The sequence below is a fragment of the Somniosus microcephalus genome, chromosome 1, assembly GCF_052327205.1.
Source record: "Somniosus microcephalus isolate GS21.2 chromosome 1, FLI_Smic_1.0, whole genome shotgun sequence".
Taxonomy (NCBI): domain Eukaryota; kingdom Metazoa; phylum Chordata; class Chondrichthyes; order Squaliformes; family Somniosidae; genus Somniosus; species Somniosus microcephalus.
In genome coordinates, this window is record NC_140987.1 from 333,438,301 (window position 1) to 333,450,308 (window position 12,008).

Below are 12,008 nucleotides of genomic sequence, written 5' to 3' on the forward strand. Positions count from 1 at the left end.
TTTACGGGCTGGGATACACCCCACAGGCCGCGAAATCTACGTAGACGGTTCTAGCACTGTATCTGCTGGCGAACGACTCACAGGGTGTGGAGTTTATGGCCCTGCGGCAAACATTGCCCTGGCAATTAAGCTCCCCAGCACTATGAGCGCACAGCAGGCTGAACTGTCCGCGATGGCGTACGTGGCTACCCACCCCGAGATTTTCCCAACCCCATACACGATTTGCTCAGACAGCATGTTCACATGCAATTCGTGTACGGAGTACCTCGCCATCTGGTCCCGCCGCGGATATACCTCCGCGGACGGGCGGCCTTTAACAGTTAAGCCCTTGCTGGAAAAGATCCTGGCAGCTGTGGGGGAGGAAGGGGAGGTGTTCATCCATAAGGTGAAGGCTCATTCCACCACAGAACCCCGCAGTCAGGGCAACCAGCAGGCGGATGCGCTAGCCAGGGAGGGTGCCCGCAACGGCATTCTCTGGGACCCCTATGGACCCGGACCCGTGGCGGCGATCCAAGGCAGGGAGAGAATTCCAGGGAACACAGGGGTGACACCGCCCCCAGACCTAAAGACTGTCCAAACCCTGGATCCCGCCCTAAAAACAGTCCTAAGAACCATCACAGAAGGCAAGCAGGTAGAGGGTCCGTACAGTACGGCAGCCCTCTCAGTCAAAGAAGGCATGCTGTTCCGAGAGGAGCAGTGGGTTGTGCCGCAGCAGCACCGGAGGGAATTCCTGCAACTGGCCCACGAGGGTCCAGGGGCGGGACACCCCGGTCCTGAGGTTACCTGGCAGCGGGTAGAGCAGGCGGGATGGTGGCCGGGACTTCGGGACGATGTCCGCGAATTCTGCACAAGCTGTCTTGTGTGCGCTGCAAACAACCCAGACCCCCACAAAAGGAAGGTGCCCATGGGGCACATCAGGAGGGTAGAGGGACCATGGCAGTCGATTCAGGTCGACTACATAGGGCCCCTGCCCGCCGCCCAGGGAGGATATAAGTACTGCCTTGTCCTGGTAGATGTGTTCACAAAATGGGTAGAAGCTTTCCCGTGCAGAACAGCTACGGCACTGGGCACTGCTAAGATCTTGATTCGGGAAGTGTTCTCACGGTGGGGACTCCCCCGTTTTGTAGAGTCCGACCAAGGGAGTCAGTTCACCGGTCAAGTAATGCAGAACGCCCTCATGCCCTTGGGCATTGAGGGGAAGTGGCACGTAGCATACAATCCCCAGTCATCCGGGATTGTTGAACGCATGAATCGGACCCTCAAGGAAAAGCTGAGGAAAGAGACAATGGGCTCGCCCCAGAAATGGGCGGAGGTCCTGCCTTTAGTCCTCATGGGGATCCGAGCCAGCCAGTCCAAAAGTACGGGGTATTCCCCGCACGAATTAATGACTAAAGGATCATGCGAACACCCACCCATGTACTAGCCCCGGTGCTCACTGAGGGCCAGCTCCGAGAGGTGAAGCGAGACAAATTCGTCCAAACCCTTTTGGAGCGCCTGAAACAGATTTATGGGCAGACGGCTGGGAACATGGGAAGACAGCACCAGGGAAATCGACTGTTACTGGAACCTCGTAAGCAACAAGAGTGGGTAGTCGGAGACCAGGTCATGGTCCGAAACTACGCCAGGGTAGGGAGTTTTGAACTATTGTACATGGGGCCTTACAGCATTGTAGACAAGGCCAGCCCCATGGTTTATGCAGTGAAGGTGCCCCGACGTACCAAATGGTTTCACATTAACCAGTGTAAACTGTTTAAATCGGGTGCACAAGGGCCAACAAAAGGGACCAGGTCTGAGAACAAAAATCCTCAGCCTGTAACAGAGTCACAGACCACACAGGCTGGAACAGTAGCCTGCGTGAAGGGAGGGGCCACCCCATCAGAGTGGGAGGTCTCCCCTCTAATTTGGGATTCGGACGAGGAAGAGCCCGAACAGCTCGACCTCGCCTTAGACCCAATCACGGAGGAGGAAGAGTCAGAGGACGACGATCCCGCCCTTGACTCAAGCTTGGGGGAGGTAGGGAATGGGGGCGGAGACTCACTACCTGTAGGGACAGGTGAGGTGGAGTCGGAAGCCACAAATCCCGGCCCCGGGGGGGCGGAGCCTGAGGGAGGGGAGCTGGAGCCGGCAGCTGTGGTGGAACCACAGGCTGTGACGGTGACAGTCCCAACCCCCGGTCCATCAGCCCCGGGAGCCTCACCCAAAGCAGCCCCTCGTAGGTCGACTCGAGCGCCCCAGCCCAGAAAGTTTTGGCCAGATTCTCCCCATTTTTCCCAACCTCGGTTTAGAGCAGCCCCAGAAAGGCATGGTTCCCGTTCAGCAGCGACAGGCTGCGGGGGATCAAAGCCGAAGGCCAGTGCAGCCCCACCGCAGGGTGAGGCACGCTGCAGCCCTCACAGGAATTCAGTAGGCCGCCCGGCGGAGGGCGGCGCTGTACATAAGTTAAGTTCGGTAATTATGATGATAGTTTAAGGAATATAAAGTTTACGGTGTTAAGAAATGTTAAGAGTACAATTTTGAAGTCTGCCCGGTATGTGTGCTTGTTTGGGAGCGGGGTCCAGGAACCCGCGCGTCCATTTAATTAGGCCAGCACCTATTGGGAGCCTGGCTACATCATTTTATTGGTTACAGAAACCTGGGATATAATGAAAAAGATTCTCATCGTGTTCGTGGCGATCGGGTGCGGGTGGGCCTACCGAGGCCGCACCAAGGACGTCATCATCTTCGGGTGTTCCGGGGACACGGCCCCCATCGCAACAGATGGGACAGGGGAGCGAGAGGTTGAGGAAACCGCCACCTACTTCCACCAGGGGAGATGGCCAGGTTGGCTGGGGACGACTTCTACGGAATACTCCAGCAATTTCGGTTTTGCCTACCAAGAGACTTCGTTAACGTGCCCTCGGGTGAGGATCCTTGCACCCAGAGTCAGCGTTACCGTGGGAAAGAGGATCTGTCTGGTGTGTAATGGGAACGTACCACTAAGGTGATGGTGGTGGCTGCGAAAGCTGTGAAAGGACATGAAGAACTCTACGGTCGAGTGGGAGTGACTGGGTAATAATACCCATCGGACTATTACGAGGACTCACGGACAATTACGTGTGTGTTGGGACAAATGGTGGGAACCAGATGAAGGAATATATGTCTGTATGTGGGGTTCAAAACGCGTTTGCCCCAAGGGCGTATCCATCTTCTTCCAGAGGCAGTGGCAGGATGAAGGAAAGGGGATGAGATGGGATGTCAGCACTCGAGCGTGTGGAGCCCCATACTCCCCTATTCCGGTAAACGCCACTGAACTCATTACCCGCCCACGCAAGCCCCTGCCCACGCCTCCGGTAGCAAAAGCCCAGAAAGAAGGGTGCCCAACCACCACCAAGGGACCCGGGAACGGTTTAGTATTGGTACCCACCGGTCAGGTGCTGTACCAAGGGGTACACTACGCGGTGGCCTCAGTGATTTTAAACCTCACTGAGGCACGATTGCCGGAGTGGTGTCCCAAAGAAACGGAACAATTATACCAGGTCCTGTTAACCCGAATGTTTAGACAGTTTTACGAGTTTGACTTTGCCGACATCGACAAAGACAAATTATACACCACACTACCAGAAGTTTTGGATCGAGTCGGGAGGCAAAGAAGGGGTACAGTAAATGACATATTCACTGCTTTTAATACCGGGACATCTGTCGTCAACGCTCTAGATAATGTGGAGCTGCAGACACAGATCAACGGTTTAAAAGCCCAGCTAAGGAACATACTGACAGACGAAAATAAGGTAGTGGGTTCTGAGTTACATGAGGACCAGGCCATGACACTACACTTTAAGGAAATAATAGTTGAGCTGGAGAAACACGCGAGAACGGTAAATGCGCTCATTAAGGAGGATCGGAATGTGTCCGATCAAGCTGCGCAAAACGAGGCCTGTGTGCTATACGGGGCGTGGTTACTGGGCGAGGGCCGCAGTAATCTTGAGGATTTAAAACAGGGTTTGGTCCCATCCTGGATCAGCAACAAGCACTTGCAAGCGCTCCACCCTTTTGAGAATGCATTAAGCCCGTGCCAGCTCAGACTAGCTGCAGAAGCATACCCAGTCCCAGCGGACTGCGGACATTCGAATCATACTATCATGGGAATAGTGGTAAGAATGCCGGTGTTGGGTCCCGCAGCAAAGCCCGCCCCGGTATACAGGGTGGAGAACATTGGAGTCATTCAGGGGGGCGCACACATTTATTATGCAGTGGTCCCGCCTTACATCATCAGATGGGAGCGTACGATGACAGGCACCGACCTCTCGGGGTGTCGGAGCCGGGGAGCACACATCATCCTGTGTCCCCAGCACTTGAATGCCTTTTTGAAACCACAGTGCGGGTTCAGAACCGCTAGCGCAAAGCCGATAAATTGCACCATGGAGGCAATGGCAGAGGACCATGTGCCCCCGCAGGTAGCATATATCGGGGGTGGGACATACTGCGTCACCACTGCAGCGCCTCACTACCGCTACAGACAACACGAGTGGTGTTCGATCAGTGATAGCAGTTTCTGTTTCAAACCCAGGGCCGAGGTTCAAGTGGCACAACAACGAATTGTCCCCATTCCTGCACCCTCCACCGTTCACCTCACTGCCAAAGAGAATTTCACGGACTTTCAACGATTCGTCGCGCATTTTGGTTATGTCATTCCCCCTCTTCCCGAACACCTCACCAAGATTTTAAAAGCAGATATAGTTTCACAGAAACATTTTTACACACTGAGCAGAAGACTTTAGAGATAGGAAAAGACATATTGGACATAGTCATCCCACCATGGTGGGACTTGTTCACTAACATAGAGGTCCTGGCCTGGATTAGAATAGCATCCCACATCCTAGTAGTGTGTCAGGTTTTAATTGTGATATTTTTGCTATTCGTGCATTGCAAAAGAGGCAAACGCCTCCAGAGGCACGAGAACACAGGAGAATGGAGAGAACGCTATGTGCGAATGGGGGAAGAAGACACCCCACTTTAAGTTGCTAGTATTGAAGGTTAAGCGTCCCTCCATTTTTAGATTTTGGCCATTTGCGTGTTTTTGTTTTAAGCATATGAATATTGTTATGTTATTAGTCGTTCTTAAGTTTTTGGATTAATAAAAGGTGTATGCAGGTGGTGCAGGAGGGTATCAACCCCTGCACATCTGACAGATGAATGTGTTATAGTTTAAGAAGTGATGCCTATGATTGTCCAAATGTGCACAAAGTAATTTTCATTTTTTTTCGGAAATGGGAACTGCATGTGTCGTGAGGGTCATAGATAGTTAAGTGCCAGGAATGATTCGATGTGGGGAATCAGGGAAAATTTGCTCACCAAGGATCATTGATACCTCTAGCAAGCTATCAGTATCACAGGGGGGCCTGTAAGATTCGAAATTTTCAGCAATAATCACGCAAGAAAACAGGATAAAATAAGACAGTTTATTGACCAAAGTAAGCTTGCACAGAAAAACCTTTGATAAAAGGGCATACAAAATGGCCACCGGGCCTCGTGATCAGTTTTTGGACCATTTGATTTCTGTTACTGCAAGCCAGACAGGCTTGTGGATTGAAAACAGTAAGCCCGCGAAAGCCAGTATCGGGAAACCGAAACTCAGGGAAACAGCATACATATTCAATGGATTCTAAGTACAGGACGGTTTCAGGCAAACAGGATGGGGCCCATCAAGATATGGGCGGACAATGCATGAACACTTATACCCATTTAATGTACAAAGGAGAAACCGTTTAACAGCCATCAAGGGAAATCTCCAGACCGATCAATATGCGAACCGAGTCACGGTGACAATGTAAAAGACATTAAAAGATATTATCGGCCAGGAAGGCCAGTTAAGTTATCACCGGCTCCCGTTACAAGACAAAGCGCCCCTGCAGAGATTTCTGCCCGCCAAAATTAATACAAAGACAGGACTATGATTTGGCGGGAGATAAGACTGTCCCAAAAGGGTATAACTATGGATTTTGAAAAGTCCATCAGCGCCTCTTCTACCTCGGTAGCTTCGGAATCGATCAAGACGCTTCTTCTTTTTAAAGACGCTTTGGACGGACAATTTTGGTGAAAAGACAACGTGGTCGGTGTTCAGCCAGACAAGGCTCGGCCACGACAGGAAGACGACGAGGGTGGCCCGGGTGCTGTTGTCGGGAGATCATCGATGACCCAGGCCGAAGGAGAAGACACCCTCGGGAAAACGACGATCCAGGCCGGAGAAAAGGACACTCCGGGCCTAGCACTTCCGTGCCTCAACATCCCATCGAGGTGTTGTTCTGTTCCATGAACCCAAATCCACAACAGACTTGGTGGATTTCAGCCATGACGAGCGCTCACCGAGGCTGTGTCCACTGCCTCATCGCCTGAGAGAGAGAGAAAAACAAGCTGCGCCAGAAGTTTCCAAATCCACGCGACGACGGAAAGCTGTGCCAGAAAGGCTGCGAACACCTCCTTTTGTGATTCTGATAGTGGTGAGCATGATCCCGAGTTCCTCAAGTCAAAACTTAGTTTAGGTATTTAGGGGAGGGAGTAAGGTTAAATCGTAATGTGTTTCCCCTTTTACGACGTGCCGTGTGTTCCCCATTTCCATAGAGTCAAGTTCATAAATTTGTGCATGATTGTAGTTACTTTAATCTGTGCCTATGACATGTATTTTGTAATGCTTCAAACTGGTTAAAAATAAAAGCATCCATTTCGTGCTATTCAACCTGGTCTATTGAGTCCTTTCTCTGCACTACAGTTCTCTGCATCTAAGTCCAAGGTCTAGAACCGTAGGGGAGAGTGGGTAGAACCACTCAAGGGTAATTATTGCACAAAGCCTGGCAGGAGACCAGAACGAGCAAGAGAAACCCCCTACAAAGTGTGTGAGTGAGTGCGGTGCAATGTGTTTGGGTGAAGTGTGTGAGTGAATATGGTGCAATGTGTTTGGGTGAAGTGTGTGAGTGAATACGGTGCAATGTGTTTGGGTGAAGTGTGTGAGTGAGTACAGTGCAATGTGTTTGGGTGAAGTGTGTGAGTGAATACGGTGCAATGTGTTTGGGTGAAGTGTGTGAGTGAGTGCGGTTCAATGTGTTTGGGTGAAGTGTGTGAATGAGTGCGGTGCAATGTGTTTGGGTGAATTGTGTGAGTGAGTGCAGTGCAATGTGTTTGGGTGAAGTGTGTGAGTGAGTGCGGTGCAATGTGTTTGGGTGAAGTGTGTGAGTGAGTGCAGTGCAATGTGTTTGGGTGAAGTGTGTGAGTGAGTGCGGTGCAATGTGTTTGGGTGAAGTGTGTGAGTGAGTGCAGTGCAATGTGTTTGGGTGAAGTGTGTGAGTGAGTGCGGTGCAACGTGTTTGGGTGAAGTGTGTGAGTGAGTGCGGTGCAACTTGTTTGGGTGAAGCGTGTGAGTGAGTGCGGTGCAATGTGTTTGGGTGAAGTGTGTGAGTGAGTGCAGTGCAATGTGTTTGGGTGAAGTATGTGAGTGATGTTTTGTATGTACCTTTAAGAGAGAACTCTTTTACAGCTCCTGTATACTGTAGTACCGGCAGTGACCACACCTGTATATAAAGCCGGAGCAGGCTTCTGTACTTCAGTCGTGAGACTACTCTACTCTGGTAAACACCTGTTGATTGTTAAGTTACAGCCTCCGTGTAGTTCTTGGGGAAACATCCTATTTAAAGAATCACGGATCTAACAGTGGCGACGAGGTTGATTCGAATCTGCCTGCAACTCTGCATTCCCCGTCAAGGAGTCGCTCCGGGAGGACAGTGGAAGAAAGTCGAGGCCAGAAGCACGGGCGTCGACCACGAGCAACCACCCAGTCATCCGGCAGCAAGTGAACATTGCAGGAGTGGCTGTTGAGAGCCACGACGATCCAGCAACAGATTGGCAACAGGTGCAGCGCACACCCTTCCCGGACAGCGGTGTCTGGAGCCGACCGACGGCGTAGAAAAATGAGCAGCGTCGACGGGGTAAGAGAGAGGGTGAAGCGCACAGGGCGCGGCCGGGCGTATAAGAACCGAGCGGCGTCGAGGAAAAACAAGCAGAGAGAGAGAGAGGGTAAAGCAGCAGCCGGGTTCAGGACCGACCGACGGCAATGGGAAAGGCGCACAGGAGAACGCACAGAGCACAGCCAGGGCTCAAGGGCTGAACCGCGTCCATGGGGAGAAGAAGGGAGAGGGCGGGAGACGCCATTGAGCCGCGGAGAAGAAGGGAGAGCGTGGGAGACGCCATTTCTTTTGAAGTCGCAGCGGAGAAGAAGGGCGATCGCGGGAAGGAAGGAAAGCGCGCAAGACGCCATTTTGTTCCAGCGGAGAAGAAGGGAGAGCGCGGGAGACGCAATTTTTGACAGTTAAATCACACCCAGGGATGCCAAAGAGTGGCAGTATCTCTACGTTCGACAATGAAGTCGAAGATTGGGCGACATATGTGGAATGTATTGAGGTGTACTGCAGGGCGAATGAAGTGCCAGATATTATGAAAGCACTGGTTTTGTTAAATCCCATGGGTGCAAAAACTTATGGGTTACTGCGAAACCGAATAACCCCAGAGAAGCCTGTGAATAAGAATTTCGAAAGCATAGTAGAAATCCTACAGGACCAAGTGTGCAGACAGTGTGGAAAAACAGGACACATAGCAAGAGTCTGCAGGTCAGGGAAGAAAACCAACAGCAAGAAATCTCCACAGGAGAAGTACAAAAAGATACATAAGGTGATGGACAGCAGTTCAGACGAACAGGGAAATGATACAGACTCTGAAAGGAAGGAGCTGGGTTGTCTGAAACTACATAAGGTAACCAAAATGGAGGATCACCAGACTATCTGGGGCACACTCAAGATAGACGGAGTCCAAGTGAAAATGGAATTGGACACTGGATCAGCCCTAACAGTCATAAACCAAAGGGACTACAAGCGGCTATTTCCACATATACCCTTGAAAGCTACAGAGATTGTCTTGAAGATGTACATGGGGCAAAAAGTCTACCCCAAAGGAAAAATAAGGGTGAAAATGATATACAAAGGCCAGGAAATCCCTAAAATGGACCTATATGTATTGCCAGATGGAGGACCACCACCACTAGGACGTGAATGGATCCGGAAGATACAATTAGATTGGCATTCCATACAGGCACTGAAGGTTGAGGCCAAAAAGAATGACGACGCCACACCTGGACGACTGTCAAAAATGCTAACTGATGCACAAGACGTGTTCCAGGAGGGACTCAAAACACTAAAAGGCATAACAGCAACGATTAAAATAGAGGTAAATGCAAGTCCAAAGTTTTTTAAGGACATGATGTTCTTTAACTGAAGATTGAGATCTCATCTGGATTTGCTCAGACCAAATGTGCGAAGAAATTTTGTGAATAAACAATTCCAGCACATCAATGAGAAGCCGACAAGGAGCTTCAATGTAGGACAACCAGTCTTGGCCCATGACTACCGAACAGAGAAATGGCAACCCGGAATGATATGCACACGGCAGGGGCCATTAATGTACACAGTGGATGTCGGGGAGAACATTGTGAGATGCCACGTCGACCAGATCTTAGCGTCACAGGAATGAGTCAACCCCATGACTCGCGTAACTGGGGATGAACCCAACATACCGGTAGCATCTACCTCAGAAACAGTAGCAGTGGAAACTGATGAACTAACCGACGAAAGGGGGTCAGAATCGCCTCCGCACCAAGAACAAGAACCTCAGGGAAGGCGCTATCCCGAAAGGATCAGGAAGCCGCCCCAAAGACTGAATTTATAAATGGACTATTTTCAGTTAATGTTGCATGTTAAAAATGTTAATTGTTAAATGAATGTTATGGTACTGTTAATCTAAAAGGGGAGGAATTGTTGTGTATGTACCGTTAAGAGAGAACTGTTTTACAGCTCCTGTATACTGTAGTACCGGCAGTGACCACACCTGTATATAAAGCCAGAGCAGGCTTCTGTACTTCAGTCGTGAGACTACTCTACTCTAGTAAACACCCGTTGATTGTTAAGTTACAGCCTCCGTGTAGTTCTTGGGGAAACATCCTATTTAAAGAATCACGGATCTAACAAGTGAGTACAGTGCAATGTGTTTGGGTGAAGTGTGTGAGTGAGTACGGTGCAATGGGTTTGGGTGAAGTGTGTGAGTGAGTACGGTGCAATGTGTTTGGGTGAAGTGTGTGTGAGTGCGGTGCAATGTGTTTGGGTGAAGTGTGTGAGTGAGTGCAGTGCAATGTGTTTGGGTGAAGTGTGTGAGTGAGTGCGGTGCAATGTGTTTGGGTGAAGTGTGTGAGTGAGTGTGGTGCAATGTGTTTGGGTGAAGTATGTGAGTGAGTGCGGTGCAATGTGTTTGGGTGAAGTGTGTGAGTGAGTGCGGTGCAATGTGTTTGGGTGAAGTGTGTGAGTGAGTACGGTGCAATGTGTTTGGGTGAAGTGTGTGAGTGAGTGCGGTGCAATGTGTTTGGGTGAAATGTGTGAGTGAGTGCGGTGCAATGGGTTTGGGTGAAGTGTGTGAGTGAGTGCGGTGCAATGTGTTTGGGTGAAGTGTGTGAGTGAGTACGGTGCAATGTGTTTGGTTGAAGTGTGTGAGTGAGTGCGGTGCAATGTGTTTGGGTGAAGTGTGTGAGTGAGTACGGTGCAATGGGTTTGGGTGAAGTGTGTGAGTGAGTACGGTGCAATGTGTTTGGGTGAAGCGTGTGAGTGAGTGCGGTGCAATGGGTTTGGGTGAAGTGTGTGAGTGAGTGCGGTGCAATGTGTTTGGGTGAAGTGTGTGAGTGAGTACGGTGCAATGTGTTTGGTTGAAGTGTGTGAGTGAGTGCGGTGCAATGTGTTTGGGTGAAGTGTGTGAGTGAGTACGGTGCAATGGGTTTGGGTGAAGTGTGTGAGTGAGTACGGTGCAATGTGTTTGGGTGAAGCGTGTGAGTGAGTGCAGTGCAATGTGTTTGGGTGAAGTGTGTGAGTGAGTACGGTGCAATGGGTTTGGGTGAAGTATGTGAGTGAGTACTGTAGTGTATGTGCCTTTAAGAGCCCCATGTGTGCTGTAATGCCGGTAATGGCCACTCGGGCTATATAAGCCTGTATATTGTGTTATATCCGTTAGTACCCCTCCAGACTTTGCTTAGTAAACACCTATGAACCAACTCCTGTCTTCAGTGTCTCTATCAACACACGGACACTACAGTGGCGACGAAGTGGAAACGGACTTACCTGCAATTTGGCAGCACCTCAAGGGCATCGATTCCTCAGGCGTCCAGAAGACTCAAGAAAGTGAAAGAAGCTGTGGTTTCACCAGCTGGCCAAGCTGGTGTCAGGTACTGCGCTAATCCTTCCTGGGCGTCAGGTTGGGGCTCCAGCGGCTGGCTCCACAGATGGGACAAGCAGCGAAATCGGAGGCAAGCAATAACAAACGGGGAGGGAGCACTCGGGAGACGGCCGGCGCTGCAAGCAGGTTGGCGTTCAGACCTAGAGAGAAAGTCCGGCGGGAACGAGTCTCCAACTGTAAATAAATAAAGAAAGAAAGAACAGAAACCGCGGGAAACAGCGTTGTCATCGGCAGCAGCGGCGGCAAAGCGCGGGAAGCGCCATATCTTTTCTGCAGAAAAAAAAGAAAAGTGTGGGAAGCGCCATATCTTTTCTAAGATGCCTAAGTCTGGCAATATTGATGCTTTTGATAGCGATATAGAGGATTGGACCACATATGTGGAAAGAGTAGAGGTATATTGCACTGCAAATGGAATAGAAGATGAAAAACAGCTTCAGTACTGCTGAATTTAATGGGCGCAAAGGCATACGGGCTGTTACGAAATTTAATCACTCCAGCCAAACCAAAGGACAAGGATTTTAAAGAAATTGTTGATACCCTGCAGCAGCACTTAAACCCAACACCGCTGCTGATAGCGGAACGATTCAAATTCTTCAAGAGAAATCAACACAAGAATGAAAGTAACGCTCATTACCTCACCGAATTAAGAAAGCTATCAAAACACTGCCAATTCAGGGCAGGACTAGCAGATTATCTTCGAGACAAATTCGTCTGCG